This window comes from Enhydra lutris, unplaced genomic scaffold (genome assembly GCF_002288905.1).
Source record: "Enhydra lutris kenyoni isolate GAN:26980312 unplaced genomic scaffold, ASM228890v2 scaffoldscaffold89, whole genome shotgun sequence".
Lineage (NCBI taxonomy): Eukaryota > Metazoa > Chordata > Mammalia > Carnivora > Mustelidae > Enhydra > Enhydra lutris.
The window spans coordinates 1,352,884-1,374,231 of record NW_019154173.1 but is presented as its reverse complement, the minus strand read 5'-3'; the positions used below and the strand labels follow the sequence as shown (position 1 = coordinate 1,374,231).

The 21,348-nt window shown below is 46.1% G+C and overlaps 1 pseudogene; it reads left to right on the top strand.

Annotated features, from left to right (window-relative positions):
• LOC111162142 overlaps positions 1-21,348 on the top strand; it is a 74,388-nt pseudogene that overhangs the window by 8,528 nt on the left and 44,512 nt on the right.

Sequence of the window (21,348 nt, the reverse complement as noted above, 5' to 3'; positions counted from 1 at the left end):
GGAGTAGTGCTAAGTGCTGACTCCCCGTCCCCAGTGACAAGCATTTACTAAGTGAGACTTTTGTTACAGCAAATGTCTTACTTGGGTGTGTCTTAATCCCGAATGTTGTGGAGGTTTTGTTTTAGCCTGTGTGTGTGTGTGTGTGTGTGTGTGTGTGTGTGTGTGTGTGCGCGTGTTTAAACATTTATTTTATCAGAAAGGATCCTCACAATGGAAGCATTCATGGCCATCTCTGTGGCTGAGTCTTTAGGTTTAAGACTGGCTAAGCAGCCCCAGGTAGAAGTGTTTGCACAGCCACAGAAGGATAGAATCCCAGCCCCCAAGTTGGAAGGGGCCCCATTAAGCCAGTCCTTGCCTTCAGGCATCCAAGCCAGGGGAATAGCCACCCCTTTCTTTAAGATCGCCAAGGACAAAAACTCCACACGGAGCCCTTTTGTTACCAAAAAATGTGAACTGTAAAACATATTTACAAGGGAAGAATATTATAATCCATATTTAAATGATTTCTCTTCTTCAATATTTGTCTTCCCAAGTTTAAAAAAAAAATGAAGAAACTACAAAATGTCCTTTTCCCTTGGGGGGGGGATCCTTTCAATAGAAGCACTGCTCCTCTTTTCAGGGATCCACATGAGATATGTCTCTCAGGAAATTCTATCAGAAGCTGTAATGTCGCTCCTGAAAAAGCAGGTCTGCTTTTTATCTTATGGATGCTCTGAATCAAGACACGTTTCCTTTTTTTTTTCTTTTGGCTGTTAGAAAGTGCACAGCCACATTTGTAATCAATGAACAGGACCCAATCAGTGTTACTGAGCTTTCCCTTATCTTCTCTTCATCCAAACCTCTTCCCTTGGTTGTATCTTCTGTTGTGGTTTCTGGGCTTTGGGGTTGGCTTGTTTTGATGTCTGTAAGTAGTTTAGTGACACGATTAAGAGGAGCAGAGGCCTCTGCTTGGATCCCAGCTATGCCCTTTCCTAGCTTCCCTTCCCCAAGTCTCAGTTTCCCAATCTGTAAAGTGGACAGAGCAGCAGCTCTCACGTCATGGGGGTTGTTGTCGGCGTTAAATGAGAGAACACAGGTGTCGTACCAAGCCGACAGTAAGCAATTCAGTTATTTCATAGTATAATTTTGCTACTGGCTTAAATAATTTCAGGAGCAAGCAGGGCAAAAAGTGATTGTTTATTTCCCCAATCAAATTTCCCATCCTGTCTCCCTTTTTCCCTTCTTTCTTTTGTATGACTTCTCTTCCAAGTGAAATCATTTGTTGCTGTTTTAACACCTTGCCAGAACTCCTTCTACTACAAGACAGCGCTTCCAACACTTGCTTGATCTTAAGAATCAACAGAAGCACTTCTTACAAATATAGATTCCTGCTCTTTAGACACCTAGAATTATATTACAAACAAGCAAGTCCAAGATCAGATGTTTCTAGGACTGGAGATACTGGATGTGATCTTCGGCTTTTTCAACAACAACAACAAATGCCACATTGTCTGTACTTTCTGCCAAGAATCTAATCACAAACTTCCAAACTTGCTTTCTCAGTAGTGAGTGTCCCTCTAACATTTTCATTTTGTTCTCTTGTTTTTCCTTGAGTGACAACTTCTTAGTCTCCGACTTCCCGTCCGGCCCCTTGTGCGAGGCTGTGTCTGTCCAGCCCTGATGCCCCCCTTCTTTGTAAGAGTATGTACTTCGGCACGCCCCAGCCCTTACACTCCTTTGGGTGAGGTATATCAGAACTAAAGTTGTCAGCCTCTCCGTATCTTTTCGTGACTGAAAGTATATCGCCATTAACCAACAGTTCCTCAGGAACCGTTCCAATCCCTTCTCCAGGAGAAAAACATCTGCAGCCTTTTTTTATTTTATTGGCCTTCTTGATGGTTCTACAACACAGTCAAGAAGGAGCCCCACCCTCCACAAGGCTCTTCATCCTGCTGGGGAAGCCATACAGAGTTGAGAGACCAAAAAAATCCAAAAAAAAAAAAAAAAAAGATTTTATCCGCCTTCCTCTGTTTTCCATGGATGTATGCCAAATCCCTCATACTTAAACTTTTCCCCCCTTCCTTTATTTTGCCTGCCAGTTTTCCTTTGAATGAATGAATAAATTGTCCACCCCTCCAAATTTTCTCAATAATCTACCTCTGTAGCTCATTGCAGTGTTTAATCACCTTGGTAATGAAAGAAAGAGAGAAAGAAAGAAAAGGAAGGAAGAAAGAGGAAGGGAGGGAAATTCTTGCCGACTAAAAGGCTAAAATCTCTCTTGCTTTATCTTCAGACTAGTTCGGCTGTTTCCCCTTGTTACGTGTTAAGTTGCTAGGATAGTACGAGTATTTTCGAGATGAATTCTCTGCCAAAAGATCTTGCCACTGAGTCATCACCATCCCCATCTTTTCTCAAAACGTGAGCAAGTCTCAGCAGCGCTTCATTTATGTTAGTAAACACCACCTAAGGAAAGAAGGCATCGGCTCGGAGAGCCTGCGTCGTCACTGAAATGAAAAGTTTACAGAGTGCCCTGCTCGGGCCACGGCACTGTGTCAGCCCCAGAGACAGACAGAAGCGCTTGCCTCCACATGCGCACACACATGTACTCCCGTGGGTCACATCCCGGGAAGGGGCAGACGAGAAGGATTACTGGAATTCCAGGGAGGAGGCAATTCTCCCCCAAGGGCCCCTGGTCGTCACAAAAGGTAAGACTCCAAGCCCTGAAGAAAGGGTAGCAGAGAGCCTGACAGAATTAATGTGGACAAAGACCAGGAAACAGGAATGAAAATAGTTTCAGCTATTTGAGGGGGAAACAATTAGGAGACCATTTGCGGAGGGCAGACAGTTTGTGTGGACTAGAGGACGAGTGGTGGGTAATAATGGGACGGTGGGCCCGAGTCGCTTGGAGAGGGCCTCAAATGCTCTGCTAATTAGTGCAGTCTTAGCCTATAAGAAATAAGCAACGCCGCCCTCACAAATAAAAGAAAACAGGAGACCCCTGGGGCTTCTGGGTACCTTCAAGGAAAGCAGCAGGGACATTGATTACAAGAACTTTGTGAAACGTCTTGCGTTTTTATCACCGTTTTCCATACTAGTGACTTTGTTCTTCCCTCGCGGTATCAGCACCATTGGGGGTGACGGCAAGAAGGGGAGAGCTAGAGAGCTTAATCCTAACCCCAAAGGCCAGACGGAGGTGAAAAGGACCCTCAGAAATGGACTAAGTGGCGGTGGTTCCAGAAGTAGGGAGACAGACCAGGAAAATCACTGGGGCTCACGGAAGAGGGAGGAGAAGCGGCCTATTTGGAGTCAGCGTGGAATTGCAAAATGCCTGTGAGGGCTTAACCGCGAGGAACCTTAGCCATTTCTCTCCCGGCTCCACTGTTCCAGCAGCGTCTCTCATGCTACGTTAGAGGAGGGGAACCAAAGGGTTTTGTGAACCCCAGAGAGCCCCGACACGATTCTGTACCTACAACTGACCCTTGAACTGCATGGGGTTAGGGGTGATGACCCACCATGCAGTAGAAAATCCACATATAACCTTTGACTTCCCCAAAACTTAACAACTGTTGACCAGAAGCCTTACTAATAACATAAACCGTCAATTAACGCATAATTAATTAATACATACAGTTGTATGTGTTCTATACTGTATTTTCACAATAAAGTAAGCTAGGAAAAAAATGTTATGGAGGGATCACTCTCAAAAATCGTATGGAAGAGAAAATATGTTTACAGTACTGTGTTGTATTTATTGCAAAAAAAAAAAAAAGAAGAAGAAGAAGAAGAAGAAAAACCATACATGAACAGAACAGGGCTTTTCAAACCTGTGCTGTTTAAGGGTTAACCTGGTTGGACTAACTAGGGTTGACTGAGTACCAGGTAACCTGTAGGTTGATTTCTTGAGCCTCCTAATCCGAAGGCGCTGCTTGGGCCACAGGGCCCCCCCATCTCCTCCCTCAGATTTGAGGCAAAAATGAAATAACAACAACAAAATTATTTTTCAGCCAGGAGCTGATCATGTCCTGCTAAGGGAAGAGTTGATCTGCTCTCCTCTTCATTCAGTATGGATTCAGTATTATGAATGGGCGGCTGTCTGTCCGGGACCACTTGGAAAAGGCTTCTGTCTCTAATGATGGTCGTTTCTAGCTGAGCTGCTCTCTCTGAGTCCTAAATTCACCCCAGTCTCCCTTTGCAAGCAGGGGATTGCCAGTATTAGCTGATAGGGCACAAAGTGATTGAGAAAGACCCTGTTGCCTCCTTTCATCCACTCTGTCCCTTGGCCAAGCAGACAGGGAACGCTGCCTTCTTCAGCGGCTCATGATCACTCTCATGAGCATTTCGCCCAGCCACATACTAGATCCTCAGCAGTTTTTGCTGAACGGGTGAACGAATGAAAGCCAGGCACTATCCTAGGCTCTGGGCCTCTGCCAGTCAAGAGGAGAGACGGAAATGCCCGCTTTTATGGAGATTACATCATAGGGACAGACCGTTGTTTCAGACGCAGCACTGAGCACATGAGAACTACTCAATAGACGACGTGGTGAAAAGAGAGACTCTAATATAATGATGCATCTTAGTTTATGTTTCTCCTCTTCAGTCTCGTTAAACAACGCTGATTATCCTCAAAAAGTTCAAAAGAGAATTACCGTATGATACAGCAATTCCATTCCTAGGTATATGCTCGAGAGAACTGAAAGCAGAAGCTTGAATGGATATGCGTATGACAATACGGCTTTTTTTTTTTTTTTTTGCAGCTGCCAAAAGGTGGAAACAACCCTAGTGTCCAGCAAGAGATGAATAGACAAAATGTGGTCTGTGCATGCAAATGGAATGTTGTTCAGCCTTTAAAAGGACAGAAATTCTGACATATGCCACAGCGTGTATAAAGCTTGAGGACATTATGCTAAGTGAAATAAAAAGACTGATACGGTATGATTGCACTTAAATGAGGTGTCTAGAGTAGGGAAATTCATAGAGACTGAAAGTGGAATGGTTGGTTGCCAGGGGCTGGGGGGTTGGGGGAGGGAGGAATGGAGAGTTACTATATAATGTCTTAACACCACTGATCTATACACTTAAAAATGGTTACGATGGTGAATTTCAGGATAGGTGTATTTAAAATGATGATATGTGTAATTAAAAAATATTGAACACTCTTTTGTGAGAATTGTACAAAGATTAACAAACACGAGTCCTTTGCTGGAGTTTACATTGTAATACAGACCCTTCATGATGTGGCCAGGCGTGTCAAGGCCACACAGACAAGAGAACACAAACATTCAACCCAGATATGGAGAGGCACCTGGATATTTACATTACCTAACAGAGCAAAGGTGAGTGCATTTGGGGACGGAGGGAGGGCAGGCTGTCCACACGGTATGATTTGCCCGGATGCGGCTCCTGATCCGTTTCTCCAAACTATATCAACGAACACCATTGCCCGTCATGCACTGCAAAATTACAGTTCTTTCTTTCAAATCTGGAAGGATTAGGATCTTCCACAATTCCTTATAAGTAGGCAAATACTTACCCGGGAAGGGACAAGAATGGGTTTGAGCTAACAGTTTGCTCCCTGTTTTATATGACAGGGTTCTGGGACGAGAGGGGAAGCAGTGGGGGAGGAAAAGAGATGGGTGGGCAACCAAAGTCAACTTCCCACTTTCACGCCCAAGTGAAGGAGACTGGGGACACAACGTTGATGTGGCAAGTTCACACGCAGATGGGTTTAAGGGGGCTGTCCTCCCCACAAGTAACCAAGAACAAAGGAAAACCCATTTCCAGACATGTGCACTGCCCGGCCTCCAGAGGTAGTGATCTCCTTGATGCCAGAAGTATTCCAGCGGAGGCTGAGGTGGGAATGGGGATATTTCTCCCAACTCCGTATTCTGTGTATCTCTTGACAGAGACCACTGGGTCTCTTTTCCCCACCAGGCCAGCCACACCTCAGTCCCTCAGGTGCCACCAACTGTGTGGGGAAGATTCTAGGGCGAGATCTCTTCGCACTTTCCATGAAGGAAGAGTCTTCTGGGCAGGGTTCTTTAAGCTACATCACACATGCATTTTCATCTCCTTTAGGAACAAATTGTTTTTAAGGACTTCAGCACATTGTTTATGAGTCGATGGGAACTGCTAAGAACAAATGGGTCTTATCTAGTCACGAAAGCAAGTCTCTGAGGGTCTCTCTTGGGAACCACAGCGAGCAGTTAGTTTGAGTTATTGTCCACATAGACTTCAGCTAATAAAAGGGCATGTTTTAAAACATTCCAGAATTCCAACCTGTCACTAATTCAGACTGGTCTGCCTGCCCCCACCCCCATTAGTCCAAATAGATGAGATTTTGCTGAGGCAGATTTTCGAGTCATTTGTAAGTGGTGAAACAAAAGAGGGGATTTATCCCCCTCTCCCTCTCTTAATTTGAGACATTGTTTGACATCTCACTATCAGGATCCATAGGTGACAATTTCTCCCCACTTGTTATTTACCTTGGTTTCCATTCGCAAGTTGCATTACAACAAGAATGGGCCCTGACTTTCCTGCCTAGTGCCGAACAGCTTTGTTTTCTCCATGGACTGACTCTTTTTTTGTTCCATAAAGGTCATTATTAAGCTAATACCAACTTATGTTTTTCAAGATTTTATTTATTTATTTGACAGAGAGAGACAGAGAAAGAGAGGAAACACAAGCAGGGGGAGTGGGAGAGGGAGAAGCAGGCTTCCGGCTGAACAGGGAGCCTGATGTGGGGCTTGATCCCAGGACCCTGGGATCATGACCTGAGCCAGGCAGCCGCTTAGCCGACTGAGCCAGCCAGGCGCCCCTAGCTAATGCCAAATTAAATTACTTTTCACTCATTTGTAAATGGAAAGCACAAATGCTCTTCAAGGGCATAACTTAGAAGCATCATAGAAGAATCACTCTCTTCAGAACAGCTATGAATTACAGTACTTGTGATGTGCTATTTTTTTTAACAGATTGGTTTTTTTTAAGATTTTATTTATTTGACAGACAGAGATCTCAAGTAGTCAGAGAGGCAGGCAGGTAGAGAGAGAAGGAAGCAGGCTCTCCGTGGAGCAGAGAGTCCGACGTGGGGCTCGATCCCAGGGCCCTGGGACCATGACCTGAGCCGACAGCTGAGGCTTTAACCCCTGAGCCACCCAGGCGCCCCAACGTGCTGTTTTTGAAGAATGTTTTCCAAGATCCACAAGCTATAAACCACGTGGTCAAAAAAAGAGAAAAAGTTAGCCAAAAGCTATTCAGTATTTAAGGGACCCGCAGGAAAACATTATTTCGATGTATATTTTTTGGAGTTTCCCAGGAAGACATGAACCAGGTGCAGAAACTTCAAATACGTGCTTGGTTTCCTATATACATGTTGGGTGATTGTTGTGTTGGCCTCCTGTATCACAGAAATTGTGACTTGCTGATGGGAAAGCATTTTGAGAGCCACAGGAATGAAAAAGGACCAGAGACATTCCTCCGGCTCTGGTTCTAGGCAACAGAAAGGGAGTGTGGAGACTGTGGAGATGTGAGCTCCACTGGCCGGCCTCTGGTCAGATATATGACGGACTGGTGGTCAGAGGGGAAGGCCTTCTGAATGGGGCTTTGTAGCCCAGATACTTCATCCTCGCTCACCTCCCAGCATGCACCTCGAGAAATAAGCTTTAAAAGCTTACGAGGCGGGGCGCCTGGGTGGCTCAGTGGGTTAGGGCCTCTGCCTTCAGCTCAGGTCGTGATCCCAGAGTCCTGGGATCCAGCCCCGCGTCGGGCTCTCTGCTCTGCGGGGAGCCTGCTTCCTCCCCTCTCTTTCTCTGCCTGCCTCTCTGCCTGCTTGTGATCTCTCTCTCTGTCAAATAAATAAAATCTTTAAAAAAAAAAAAAAAGCTTACGAGGCAGGCAGCTTCTAACAACAAAGGGATTCCCCTTCCAAGAAGTTTCCGTCCTCAGATGACACGTGTAGTACAGAAACACTCCATTGTTAAGCAACCAAATAGATGCATTAACGGAGGGACAGAAAAGCATACGCATGTTGGCTTCAAAAGCAAAGTCAATGAATTTGAGATGCACAATCTTACAATTAACACTTCAAAACCAATTTTCAGAGCACGAGTAGCTACAAGCCCATAGAAGAGGATCCATGATACCGTGGCCACAGCGGCAGAATCTGAGGGAGGCACCGTTCTTATTTAAAAGGATTCTTTTCCTTCGGGCAACTGAAATCCATCACCTCCTCTGTGAAGTGCTTCCTGTCCCTGGCCCTTTCCCTGGCCACAAGATGGGCCACTCTCGGCCTGCGGCCCCACTCTGCCCTGAGCTGTGACACTGTGATGCTCCACATGGAGCCGCCCCTAACAACGGACCGCATTTCCCTTTGCATGCCTCAAGTACTTAGAGGACAACGTCTTGGTCTTTTGTGTGTCTCCATCATCCGAGCTCAGTACCTGGCACATAGTAGGTGCTCAGTGCGGTGTTTTTTGTTTGTTTGTTTGTTTGTTTTTTTTTTTTTGAACGGACACTATCCCATAATGCCCTGTGGTGAAGACAGCGCCCGCCGGACGAATGTTCCTGTTAGAGTTATGTCAAGACAATTTAGGGCCCTGCAGAAGAAAGAGAACTGTAAATTCCCAGCTCCTAAATCAAAGGTTGAAAGCTTGCTCCTCCCTAGCCATAGCTCCTTGATATGGCTCCTGATTAATAATCTGTTACATCCTCAAAAGGGGTCATTTTAAGGTAACGCGGCAGAGCTCCCATGACCTACTGACCTTGTTATATCACCAAAAAGGAGCTAACTTTGGGTCAAAGGATGGCAGAATGCTTTGCCATGATTCACATATTGCCCAGAAAACTTTGGCTTCCTGGAATTCATAATAAAAATTCCAAATCCCCAGCTATAACTTCCCAACCCCACATTTCTTGCTATCACAGCAGAGTAACGCTTGGATTCTATGCCAGGCCTCCTGACCTTTTGTTAATTGCAAAATAAACAGATCTCCAGTTTAGAGGGGCCTTCTCCTTTTATGGGCTCCCTGCAGTGTAGGCACTGCTTGAATGGTATTTATTTCTGCCATATTTGCTTTCCAACACTTGTTCAGAGCAGGAGGCAGGTGTCTGGGAATGGAAGGAATAGGGATTGGAACAAGAGGAAGGAAGCAGGTGCCCTGCCGTCCTAAAAGAAGTGCCCAGTTTATTCTTCAGAAGAGGCTAAGGTCCTAGGAGGATATATGCAAATGACATTTTATTTTAAAAAATTTCCACGAGTATTTCTGAGCCCCTACTCTTGTGCCTAGCCCTGCCATAACTCACTGTCAGGTAGGGGAAACAGACACGTTAGAATGTGATAAGCACCATTACGGAAGCATGGACCCCGAACTGGGAAAGCCCAGATGATAGGTAAGTGTCCTCCACCAGCCAGTGCTAGTGTTTGGCATAGAAATATGATAGGGAAGGATGGCAGTAGCATCTCGAAGACATGGCCTCCTCTGTTTTGCGGGTTCTGAAACTTAATTTATGTGTTAGTTGCTCTAGCGCTAATCAGACTCCAAGAGACTGACCCATGAAAAAACAGAAAGAGAAATACTAACACAGATGTAAGCTCAAGTTCATTCACTATGTATTTACTGCATGCCAAGAAATGTTCTAAGTGCTTGGCGTAAATTATCTCATTTAACACTCACCACAACACAAGGAGAAAAGCACTATCACCACCTTCATTTTTAAAATACATAAACAGAGACTCAGAAAAGTTCTGACTTGTCCAGGATGTTCAAGTGAAGATTCTTATAAAAGTCTGTCTGATTCTAATGCCCTCATTCTCAACCCCTACCCATGTAGCCACTCATTATTTTATAGTGAAAAAGTTAACTGTTGGCTACTGTGTGAGTTCCCTCCCACAAAAAGAAAATGATAGAAACCGAGTTAAGTCCTAAAGATCATTTGCTGATTGCCAAAAGCAGAACAAGGAGCTCAAGACATATCCTATCTGAAAGAATAGTTAGGAGTCCTCAAGCTATCCCAGTCTAGTGAATCAGACTCCTTTACCCTGCTCAATAGCTCCCAGACTTTCAGTGATCAGCCAGCACGCTCTCCCCTGCCAAAATCCCAGTGATTAAGTAAAACTGAGCACTGCTGCTTTTTCGGTCCCTCTGCACGCACATCTGGACCCTGCCCTGAACCCCAGTCGGTGACTAGGGTCTTAGATACTATCCTTGCTCAATTTCTTTCTCAATCCTACTCCCTACCCTAGTGTTGTTCGGCTCGCCAGATTTATCCTCCTCAAACTCCCGATGATCAGAATTTGGACTACCCAGCTGTCCTCACCAAAGTTCATTAATTTATTCATTGAACTGGTGCTTACTGGGTGCCTACCAGGTGCCAAGCACCATGCTAGGGGCTTGAGGGACAAAATGGAGGGACGTCCTATGCTACCGTGATGCCGATGTCACTCCGGGCTTAGGAGATAGTACAAAAATGACCAAGGCTTATCAGTGAAGGTCTGGGCAGGAAACAGCACCCTCAAACTGAGTAATGTGGGGGAGAATTTCCTAGAGGGGTTATTTACAAAGGTGTGGGTAGAGAGTGGGACACTCACAAGAGATGGGGTCATACCTGGGAGATAGTAACAGCAGGGCGCTGTCACCCACCTAGGGCAAGGATAGAGAACTGAGTGCAGAGGATGCTTTATAAGGCACCGTGGCCTTCAGTGGAGAGAGGGAATGAACGTTCCAGCTTCCCTCTCCTCCCGCCCACCAACCCCCAACCGGTGCCAAACACAACCAGAAGCCAGGAGGCGAGGGAGTCCGTGAGCGCAGTCCATATGGGTCAGCCTTCCGCCACATGGAGCAGGGGGAAGAGCAGATCTGGACCGCCAGTAACACTGTGCGACTGGATTATTTCCTTCCTAGCCCCAATCTGCTCCGCTTATGATTCCTTCCACTCCCCCTCCCTTATTCCACATTGCTGAAGATCCCACTTCTTGTATGGGCACACCAGCCATCCCCAGTCTTTGTATTAAGCGAGTTTCCTGAAGACCCCATGACGATTTAATGACAAAACAAAACCACAGACCTGAAACCCTGTTTCTTTCTACCTCATTCTCCACAAGACAGTGAAGGGCTAAGGTGATGATGGTAGCTGTCATTTTTTTTTAATTCTTGTGACGGGCCGGGAACTGTGGTGTCTAATCTCAGGCAGGAAAAAAAAACCCTGACTTCCAGTAGACAAGTGAGAATAAAGACCAACTTCTTACCTTTACAGATAGCAGAACATTTTTATGGGTCCCATTTCCATTCTGCCTCTGTCACCCTTGAATTGCTGTGTACCAGATGCAAAGAGGATGTAGTTAACACATTCTAATTATGGGCTCTAGGAAGAGAGCTGCTTTTATGGAATGCACTCCCGCTGCCACTTTGGCTTCTGTTGCAAGAGGCTGCTGAGTGTGCTAAATGCTCTCCAAATGCCCAAGGGGCACCCTCAAGATTTGAACATGCAAACAGAGGAGCTTAATTATGGATCCTGAGAACCAGAATGATTCCATTTACAGCCTTAAAGTCCTGAAAGGCAATGTAAGTGTTTCGGGGAAAACTCAAACTGCGCCTAAGGGTCAAGAAAGTTTCATCAATGATTTAACATATCCATCCAGTACAGTTTCCCCAAAAGTTATGGAATCTGTGAAGGAAGCCAACATCTCTACTTGCCAGACTTGGAAGGGGAGGGGTGTAGGGTGAAGGGAGGCTGAATAGAAGCCCAGCAGGCATACACACACACACACACACACACACACACACACACACATGCGCACACACGCGCACGCACGCATTGCAGCTTACCTTTGTTTGCCAAATATTTACCCAATAGTATGTAATCTACATCAGGTCAGGGATTTTTGTCCACGCCTCCACCCACCCACTGCAGTATCTCTAGCACCTAGCATGGTGCCTGATGTGTAGTACGTGCTCAATAAATATTTGTTAAATGAATAAATGAATAGGGGCGCCTGGCTGGCTTAGTGGGAAGCACACACAACTCTTGATCTCAGGGTCGAGAGATCAAGCCCCACATTGGGTGCAGAGATTACTTAAATAAATAAAACTTAAAAAAACGAATAGGGGCACCTGGGTGGCTCAGTGGGTTAAGCCGCTGCCTTCGGCTCAGGTCATGATCTCAGTGTCCTGGGATCGAGTCCCCCGTCCGGCTCTCTGCTCAACAGGGAGCCTGCTTCCCTCTCTCTCTCTCTCTCTCTGCCTGCCTCTCCGTCTACTTGTGATCTCTCTCTGTCAAATAAATAAATAAAATCTTTAAAAAAAAAAAAACGAATAAATGGGGGCACCTGGGTGGCTCAGTGGTTTAAGCCTCTGCCTTCGGCTCAGGTCATAATCTCAGGGTTCTGGGATCGAGCCCCGCATCGGGCTCTCTGCTCGGCAGGGAGGCTGCTTCCCTCTCTCTCTCTGCCTGCCTCTCTGCCTACTTGTGATCTCTCTCTGTCAAATAAATAAATTCTTAAAAAAAAAAAAACGAATAAATGAATGAAATGGAGGGAAGTTTCCTCTGGTGCCCAAAGACTCCTTAATAACCTTCCAGATAACCCCTGAGGTTATCTCAGTTGGAAATTTCTCTGGGCATCTGGAAGATATATCTCTCCCATTCTCTCATATACCAGAGTATAACACTTCACCTTTTCCATAGGGTTTTCCCAATCATGGTCAAGTAAGTCTTTTCCTACCATTAGTTCAGCACAAAGCTACTCAAATAAATCGAATGAGTACCATTAGATCCACTTAAAAAAATGTAAAAATTTACTTTTGGGCATTTGGATATCTTAGTGTTGTAGCCGAATCTGAGAGACTCTTTGGAAAGAGGTAACAGCCCCAAAGCTCACTTGACACACGGTGCCAAAGTTAATGTTAACTGTTTCTGCACTAGTGAGCTTTTCACTATTCAGCTGCTGCCCCAGCTCCCGAGATGTGGGGCAACTGACAAGATGGGTAATGAGCTTTCATTTTCTTTATACAAAGTCAATTAAGGAAGTGGGTGGTCTCCGCTTACTTTGTAGCTTATTCAGATCAGTAACCTTCTTTCTTCCTTGCAGATAGGGCCTTTCCTATGGCTGGAGAGTTAGGGCCAGAAACAGTTTGGCTGCATTTATGCTCTGTGCATTGCTCAGGGGAAGGACATGCCTGTTACACCAAGGATTTGCAAGGTGGTCAATTTGTTGCAAGCAAATCAAATCAGACTGGGAAGCACTCTAACTTTCTAATACATTTTATTTCCCGACCCTTAACTGAGATTCCCCAAGGTGGTCTACTTAGACTAACTAGATTTCAGTCAAATGTGTATAACCTGCTCGATTTGTAAGTTCCTCGAGGCAACTTACAAATGTCTTATTCACTGCCAGGTCCTGAGTGTCTAGCTCAGGGTCTGGTACATAGTAGGTGACCACTAAAATATTGATGGATAAATGAAAGAGTCTTTTTCTAGTTCAATTTCTTATCAACTGACTGGCCCAACATCACAGTAAATATTTTAGGCCTCTCCCTAAGGAAGGACCAGTGGTGAGGCTGATGACAAGCAACAACTTCTCTTCTTTTTTTTTTTTTTTTTTTTTTTTGGATCTGAGCCATGGTTTGTTCGGATCACATGGTCATTCATTCATGTATTCAAATGTTCATTGGAACACGTACCATGTGCCAAGTACAGGGGATGCACATGTGAATGAACTGTGTTCCCGGCTGTCAAGAAGTACAGTCCTCCCAGGGAACAGATAATGAAATAACGGCAGAGCTATCTAATAAATACCATGAGAGGTGGTGGGGAGGGGGCGGCTGAGGGCCACAGGAGCACAAAGGAGGGACATCTGATTCAGACTGGGAGGTCAGGAAAGGCTTCCCAGAAGAGGCAAGGATTAAACTGAGTTTTGTAGGGCAAGTGGGAGTTAGCCAGATGAAAAAGGGAGAGAAAGGCATTCCAGGCACGTTTTAGGCACAGACCAGTGAAACGGGCATGAGGCTTCCAGGGAACTATAGGCAGCTGATACACCTCCCATGGACGGTTTGCACACTGGCTTATTTTTGTTGTGAGAGGCTGTCCTGTGCATTGCAGATTGTTTAGCAAATAATATCCCTGGGTTGCATCCACTCCCACTCAATGCCATCAGCGCCTCACTCCCCTGAGCTGTGACAATGAAAAATGTCTGCAGACATTGTCAGATGTTCTCTGGGGTGCAAAGTCACCCCCGGCTGAGAAACAGTTAGTGCCAAAGGTATGTGTGAGGAAGTGATAGGAGATGAGGTTGGAAAGCCAGGCAGAGGTCCAGGTCATGAAAGTCATGGGCACTGTGATAAGAAGTTTGGACTTTATCCTGAAGATCACAAGAAGCCCTTGAAAGATTCCAAGCAAGAGGATAATATGCTTAAATGCATGTTAAATCTCACTCCGGCAGCAGTGTCGAGTGTAAATTTGAAGGGGATGTGTGGCAGGGTGATGAGTTAGGAGACTTGCAATCATCCAGAACAGAAGTGATGAGAGCCAGTGTTGCAGTGATGGTGGTGAGAATGGAGGCAGGAAGGAAGATCTGAGAGATATTATGGGTCAAATTCTTAGTACTTAGTGATTTTGGGGGATAGCAGGGGAATGAGGGAAAAGATGAGACTCCCAGGTTTCTAGTTTTAATAACAGGATAAATTGTGGGGCCATTCACAGACAAAGGGAACCCAGAAAGAAAATCAGGTTTGGGGAGGAGGGTAACTCTCGCATGTTGACTTGGAGTTAATACAGGACATTCAAGGGATAATGTTCAAGGGGGGGATTTCTTATACTGGTGGGCATTAAGCAGGGAGTCACGGGATCTACAAGGGTAGATAGGTCTTGAAAAGTTGCTATGGGACAACCTGTCACCGATAGAACATTTGCTACTAAAGGGCTTCAGAACCTTCTCTTACCTTCATTCATTTAATAAATGTTCACTAAGTGCCAGACCCTAGCCTGGGTGCGAGGGACACAAAGCAAAGTAAGATGGGGTCCTGCCCTCCACACCTTCATGGTCCATCCAGGGAGACAGATGAGGCCACGAGCACTGGGAAGTGCTGGGAAGGAGACATGCTGAGCGCTGTGAGTGCAAGAGAGGAGTGTGTCTACCAGAGTGAGAGGAGGGGGAAAGGCAGAGAGGGCGTATTGGCAGACGAGACAAGACGGAGAGGTGGAGAACTGCCATGGGCCTAAGAATGCCCCTCGCTGGCCTCCCACCACATGAGTGTTTCTCAACCTCAGCATCATCAGAATTGGAGACTGGATCATTTTTTGTTGGGAGGGCTAGCCTGTGCACTGTGGGATGCTGAACGGCAGCCCTGGCCTGTACTTGCTAGATACCAGGAGAAACCGCCCTTCACTGGTGTCAATCAAAGCTATCTCTAGATGTTGCCTCCTGTCCCCTGCTGGAACCAAATCCGCCCAGTTGAGAACCCATGAACTTCATGGAACATAATCTGATCAAGGGCCCGAGGTGCTGTGTTCATCATGGAGTGCGCACGAGGCGGCACCTGCCCCCTCAGCTGCTGCTAGCCCGGGGACTCCACACGACAGGGCCCAGAAGGCAGATGTGCGGTGGGGACACGTAGGACTCCACTGACAGCGGACTTCAGCTCAAGGACTCTGCAAAGGGCTTCCTGAACCTTTTCTTGACTGCATGGCTGTCTAGGATGTTCGGACCCAGCTTTTTTTCCTCTCTCTTTGCATCTCAGTCTGATGGCTCTGTCATCCTCCTCCAGCAACCTCCCCAATTTCTCTCATACTAATATCACCCCTAGTAAAAACTTTGCATGTTTAATTCCATCTCAGCTTCTGCTTCTCAGAGGACCCAGACTAACAAAGGTAGTCAGACTCTGATATCAGAAACATCTGGGTTCAGGGCACCTGGGCAGCTCAGTCAGTTAAATATCTGCCTTTGGCTCAGGTCATGATCTCGGGCTCCTGGGATCAAGCCCCGAGTCGGGCTCCTGGGATCAAGCCCTGAGTCAGGCTCCCTGCTCAGTGGGGAGTCTGTTTCTCCCCTCTCTTGGCCCCCCAACTGCTTGTGCATGCTTTCTGTCTCTCAAATGAGTAAAACATAAATCTCAAAAAAAAAAAAAAAAAACCACATACCACAACCAGAAAACAAATGATTGAGGGAACCAATCACAGGGGAAAAATGATGGAGGAAAATACTAAAACATAAAGTATGTTTAGCATACATAAAAAAGCACCACTCAGTCGTTGTGTAGTTGCTACAAATGGGCTACAAACTTGGTTCTAAATTTCCTAATGAGGGATGCCTGAGTGGCTCAGTCAGTTAGGTGTCCGCCTTCAGCTCAGGTCGTGATCCCAGCTCAGCGGGGAGTCTGCTTCTCCCTCTCCTGTGGCCCCTCCCCCTCCCCCTGCTCCTCCTCTCTCTCTTTCTCAAATGGACAAATAAAATCTTGGGGGAAAAAAGAGAGAGAAAGAAATATCTGGGTTCGAATTCTGGCTCCTCTTACAAGCTGTGTGGCCTTGAGCAAATTACCATACTTCTTTGAATCTCATTGACTTGACTGTAAGTAGAGGTAACGGTAACCACCTCCGAAGGCTTCTGTGAAAATGAAATGAACTACTGCCTTAACCCATTCAGCATGGTGCTGCATGCCACGAAGAGCTCAGTAAGCACTACCTCTGAGCAAAGGATGGCTATGCAGAGAAAGGGGCGCTCTGGGCACTGCGAGCATGTACAGGCAAGATGGCGGCAAGGGGCACAGAAAGACAGGGAGTGATGGGAAATGTAGTAGGCATTTCAGTATGGCTGCCGCACAAAGTGTAAAGCAGGAAGTGACCAGAGGTGATGGGAGAGGGAAGCAGGTCTCCACAGAACCATTCCAATCCCTTCCACCTTTGTGATTCAAGTTAAATTTTCCAGGACTTTCACCACCTCCTCTGAGCCTTCTTCAAGTTCACTACATCTGCCTTTAAGCTAAAAACCCAAACCTTCACACAAACTCCACCAAAATCCCTCATTCAAAGGGTCTGACTAGTTGGAAGAGGCTAAAGGGTTTGCTGCCTCCCAGTCCTTCTGCTCGGGATTCCAATTTACTGCAGCCCTGAATGGGGATTACTTGGAGGGAAAAAGATCTAATCGCTACTTGGCCCTTGCCCTGAAAACTCTTTCATTCAACCCAAAAACATTAACAGGGACAATTTTTCCCCTAAGGAGAGTTAATCATTATCCCAACCTCCTCTCTACTCTCCCCTCCCCCACATGCAGACTCACAGGATCTCTCTCTCTCTCTCTCTCTCTCTCTCTGTCACACACACACACACACACACACACACACACACACACACACAGTCCAGACATATCCATGAGCGTAAGGACTGAAAAACCAGCAATAATGTGGCCAATCTGTGGATGTTCTGCCATCTAAAGACTTGAATTCAAATCCCAGCCCTGACACCGAGCAGCTGTATGATCTACCGTGAGTCAGTCTCGAGCCTCAGTTTTCAATAAATCAAAACATGGATGAAAAAGCACTTTGAAAAATACAAAGTACAGGACAAGTCATTATTATTCAACCTGTATCAGGTTAGGGGTCCAAAACTATCTCTTCAGTATGTTCAGTGCTTTTCCAGACATCCTTACCCAGGTAACAGACATGAAGCAATCCAGCTGGTCTTATGAGTAGGCAGAGAAACAGCTGCCCAAAGCCTCTCTGAGCGTGAAAAGTGTAAGCAAAATAGCACCGGTAATGCCAAGCTCTGGAGAGGGTTCCTCATTCATTTGTCTTTGCGAAACTGAAATTTCTCTCCTTCCCTAAACCCACTCCTGAGGCTAAGCTCATCCATTCTTACTGTCTCTACCTTACTTGACTTAGGCTTTCATCCCTTAAATCACTCTCTATAATTTTGTCTACTTGTCTACTGCTATGAAAGTAAGCTCGATGAGAACAATTTTTTGTTTTGGGGTTGGGGTCTGGGTTTTTTGCTATCAGCTTCATCGACAGATCCCCAGGACTGTGCCCCACATCTGGTACATAGCCCACACTCAGTAAATCTCTGGACGAATGGATGGATGAATAAAGAGTGAAGCCAAGGCTTCCTAGCGGGGCCCCCAGCCTGCCATCTCTCCAGTCCTGTATGCACCTCCCTGTCAGGCTTGACCTGACACTTGGGAGAGGAGGTAAAGGAGCATGAGCTCCACCCTCAGGAGGGGAAGAGTACTAGTGAGGGGGCTTTTAACCCTCTACGGCTATCTGAAAAGGGTATTTGGGATTATAAACCCAGGTAACACTTTCCCAAAGTGTCTTCTGTGGAAAATGAATCCTACAAATGCTTCGCAACACGAAGGTTCCGTGATTAAGAAAGTTTGAGAAACACTGCCTGATTAATTCTCCGCTCAGGGCACTGACAGATTCAAGGTGTGAATTAGCATATTAAAGGCTTTCAGATGTCAGATAGCAAAGAAACAAGCTTGATTATAGAACCCTTTTATCATATAATACCTGCAGAAAGTATTGTAGAAAATAATCATAAGAAAGTTATGTGCATTCTGGAAGCCTTCAGTCACTTTTCCAGATTTGTTTTTTGTCTTCTACCTGTTTCCATTTCGTTATCACCAGGAAAACCCTTCAAGCAAACAAAAACAAGAACAAAACACTTAAAGCAAAATGGAGCTTTCTTTTCAAAGTAATCTCTACACCCAACATGGGGCTTGAACTCACAACCCCCCCAACCCCCCACCCCCTCCACGAGAGCAAGAGTCACAGGCTCTACTGACTGAGCCAGCCAAGCACCTCCAAAATGCAGCTTTAAAGGGAAAGAATCCTGAATGTCCAAAAGAAGCTACCAAAATTAGGGTGGGGAGAAGGGCTGAAGAGAATGGCCTAGACAGAGAGAAACTCAAGTAGAAAAATCAGCTGGTAGGATCTGTGAAAAAAGGAAAAAGCAAGCTTTTTATGAATCACTCTCTCAATGACCATAATCAGTCCTTCTCTTCCCACACTCCACTGAAATTGCACCTACCAGTGGAGTCCTTACTGCAAAACCCAATGGGCACTTTGCTGTCGTTAGCTCTCAGATGCATGTGACACAGCCAGCCTTCCCTTGTTCTTGCAACATTCTGTGCGTTTGGCTTCTACAATGCCATGTCCTCCTGGTTTGGGCCCTACTCTCTGGCTCCTCATATCTGTCAGTCCTTAAACAGGGGGGTACCCAGCTATGGCTTAGGCTTCCTTCTCTTCTCGCTTGGCACATTACCCTGAGCACACCCACATACCCCCATAGCTTCAAACATCATGTATATGCTGATAACTCCCCAAATGTCTATTTTTTTTTAAGTAAACTCTGTGCCCAACATGGGGCTTAAACTCACAACCCTGAGATTAAGAGTTACATGCTCGGGGCACCTGGGTGGCTCAGTGGGTTAAAGCCTCTGCCTTTGGCTCAGGTCATGATCCCGGGGTCCTGGGATGGAGCCCCGCATCGGGCTCTCTGCTCAGCGGGGAGCCTGCTTCCTCCTCTCTCTCTGCCTGCTTCTCGGCCTACTTGTGATCTCCACCTGTCAAATAAATAAATAAAATCTTAAAAAAAAAAAAAAAAGAGTTACATGCTCAACTGACTGAGCCAGCCTGGGCGCCCCGAAGTTGTATTTCTAGTGTGGTCTGTCCTCTTGGTTTTCCGACCATAATATCCAGCTTCTTCCTCAACATTTAAACTTGAACTTATACTCAACATGCCCGAATCTGAATTTGTCCTCTTGCCACGATTTCAGAGAAAGCATCACCCAGTTGCCGGAGGGAGACCCTGAGAGTCAGTCTCAACTCCTTCCGACATTCAGTCAACCAGCAAGTCCTGTCAGTGGATTCTCCTAAACATTTCTGAAATCCCTCTGCTTATTTTCATCCCCATTGTTACTGCCATTCTCACTCCAGGCCCCCAGGTTCAGACCAACTCCTTACAGAACTCACTGACTCTGATGGTGTCACTCCCCCCAGTCCATTTGGTCACATGGCAACAAGAATGCAATCGATGCCCTCTAACGCAGATCTGATCTTATCACCTCTGCTTAAAACACTTCAAAGGAACCTGAATCAAAAATTAAAATGCTTTCGCGTGGTTTCCAAGGCCCTTAGCGATCAGATCTTTCTTTCACATACACTGTAAGGGTTAGACAGAGAAGCAAGACTGGCTGGGTTCAAATCCCAGCTTCACTACTTTTGGCAGCTAGGTAACTGAGCATGTCTTAGTTTTCCGCATCTGTAAAATGGGGTAATTACGGTTCCATCCCTTCTAGGGTTGTTTTGAACATTTTGTTAATACGTGCCTCGTGCTGAAATCATGTCCTCTAAATGTCAGCTTTGAGTAGTAATACATCCCTCTAACCTTATCTCTTGCTAGGCCTTTCCCCTCTCTCCATGCTCTGGCCATAGCATGTTTTTTGGTTTCTACAGTGTGACATATTCTGTTTTCTTTTTTTAAGTGTACATTTCAATGGCCTCTTTTATATTCAGAGAATTATGCATTTATCGCCACACTCGATTTCAGAACATTTTCATTTCTCCAAAGAGAAACTCTACGCCCCTTATTCATCGCCCTCCCAACCCCCTCCCCAGCTGTCCTGGCTCCAGGCAACCACGAATCAATCTACTTTCTGTCTCCATGGATTTCCCTATTCTGGACTTCTCCTAGACGTGGAATCATGCACTGTTCGTTCTTTCGTGACAGGCCTGCTTCACGCAGCATCCTGTCTTCAAGCTCCCTCCATGTGGTAGCAGGAATCAGTCCTTCATTCCTTGTTCCGGCCGCACCATGTCCTCTCCTATTGCCTGACCTTTGTCGGTGGTAAGCCTCTGTCGGGAACATGTGGCTTCTCGCATGGGTGACTCCCACTCAAACCTCGGCTCTCTGGTCTAGATGGAATGACAAGATTTCCACCGGGAAGCCTTTGAGGACAGCCTCCTCCCATCTGCCCTCCCTCTCCAGTCTAGAACAGGTAAGCCTCCTAGACGCTTCCCTGGTTGTTGGTCTTTTTGTCTGCCTCTCTCCCAGCCCTCTCCCAATGAGGGTTATGTGTGCGGACCACTCATCCCCCGCACCTAGCAGAGTAGGTGGTACACAGTAGGCCCTCGATTGCTTTGTTGAATGAATGAAATGGGAACGTGAGCGGGGAGCAGAGGGAGCGGCCCAGAACAGAAAGGTGGAGGCTCCGCTGGTAGCAGAGCAAGGGGAGGCTTGCGAATGGGCCACCAGCCTAAACTTCCTAACACTGCTTTCTTCGAGCCTGATGTCCTCGAGCAACACACTGGGCCTCAGTTTTTCCTCTGCGAACTGAAGCGCTTGTCTCAGTAATCCTTGCAATCCCTCTTAGCTCTGACACTGATTGCT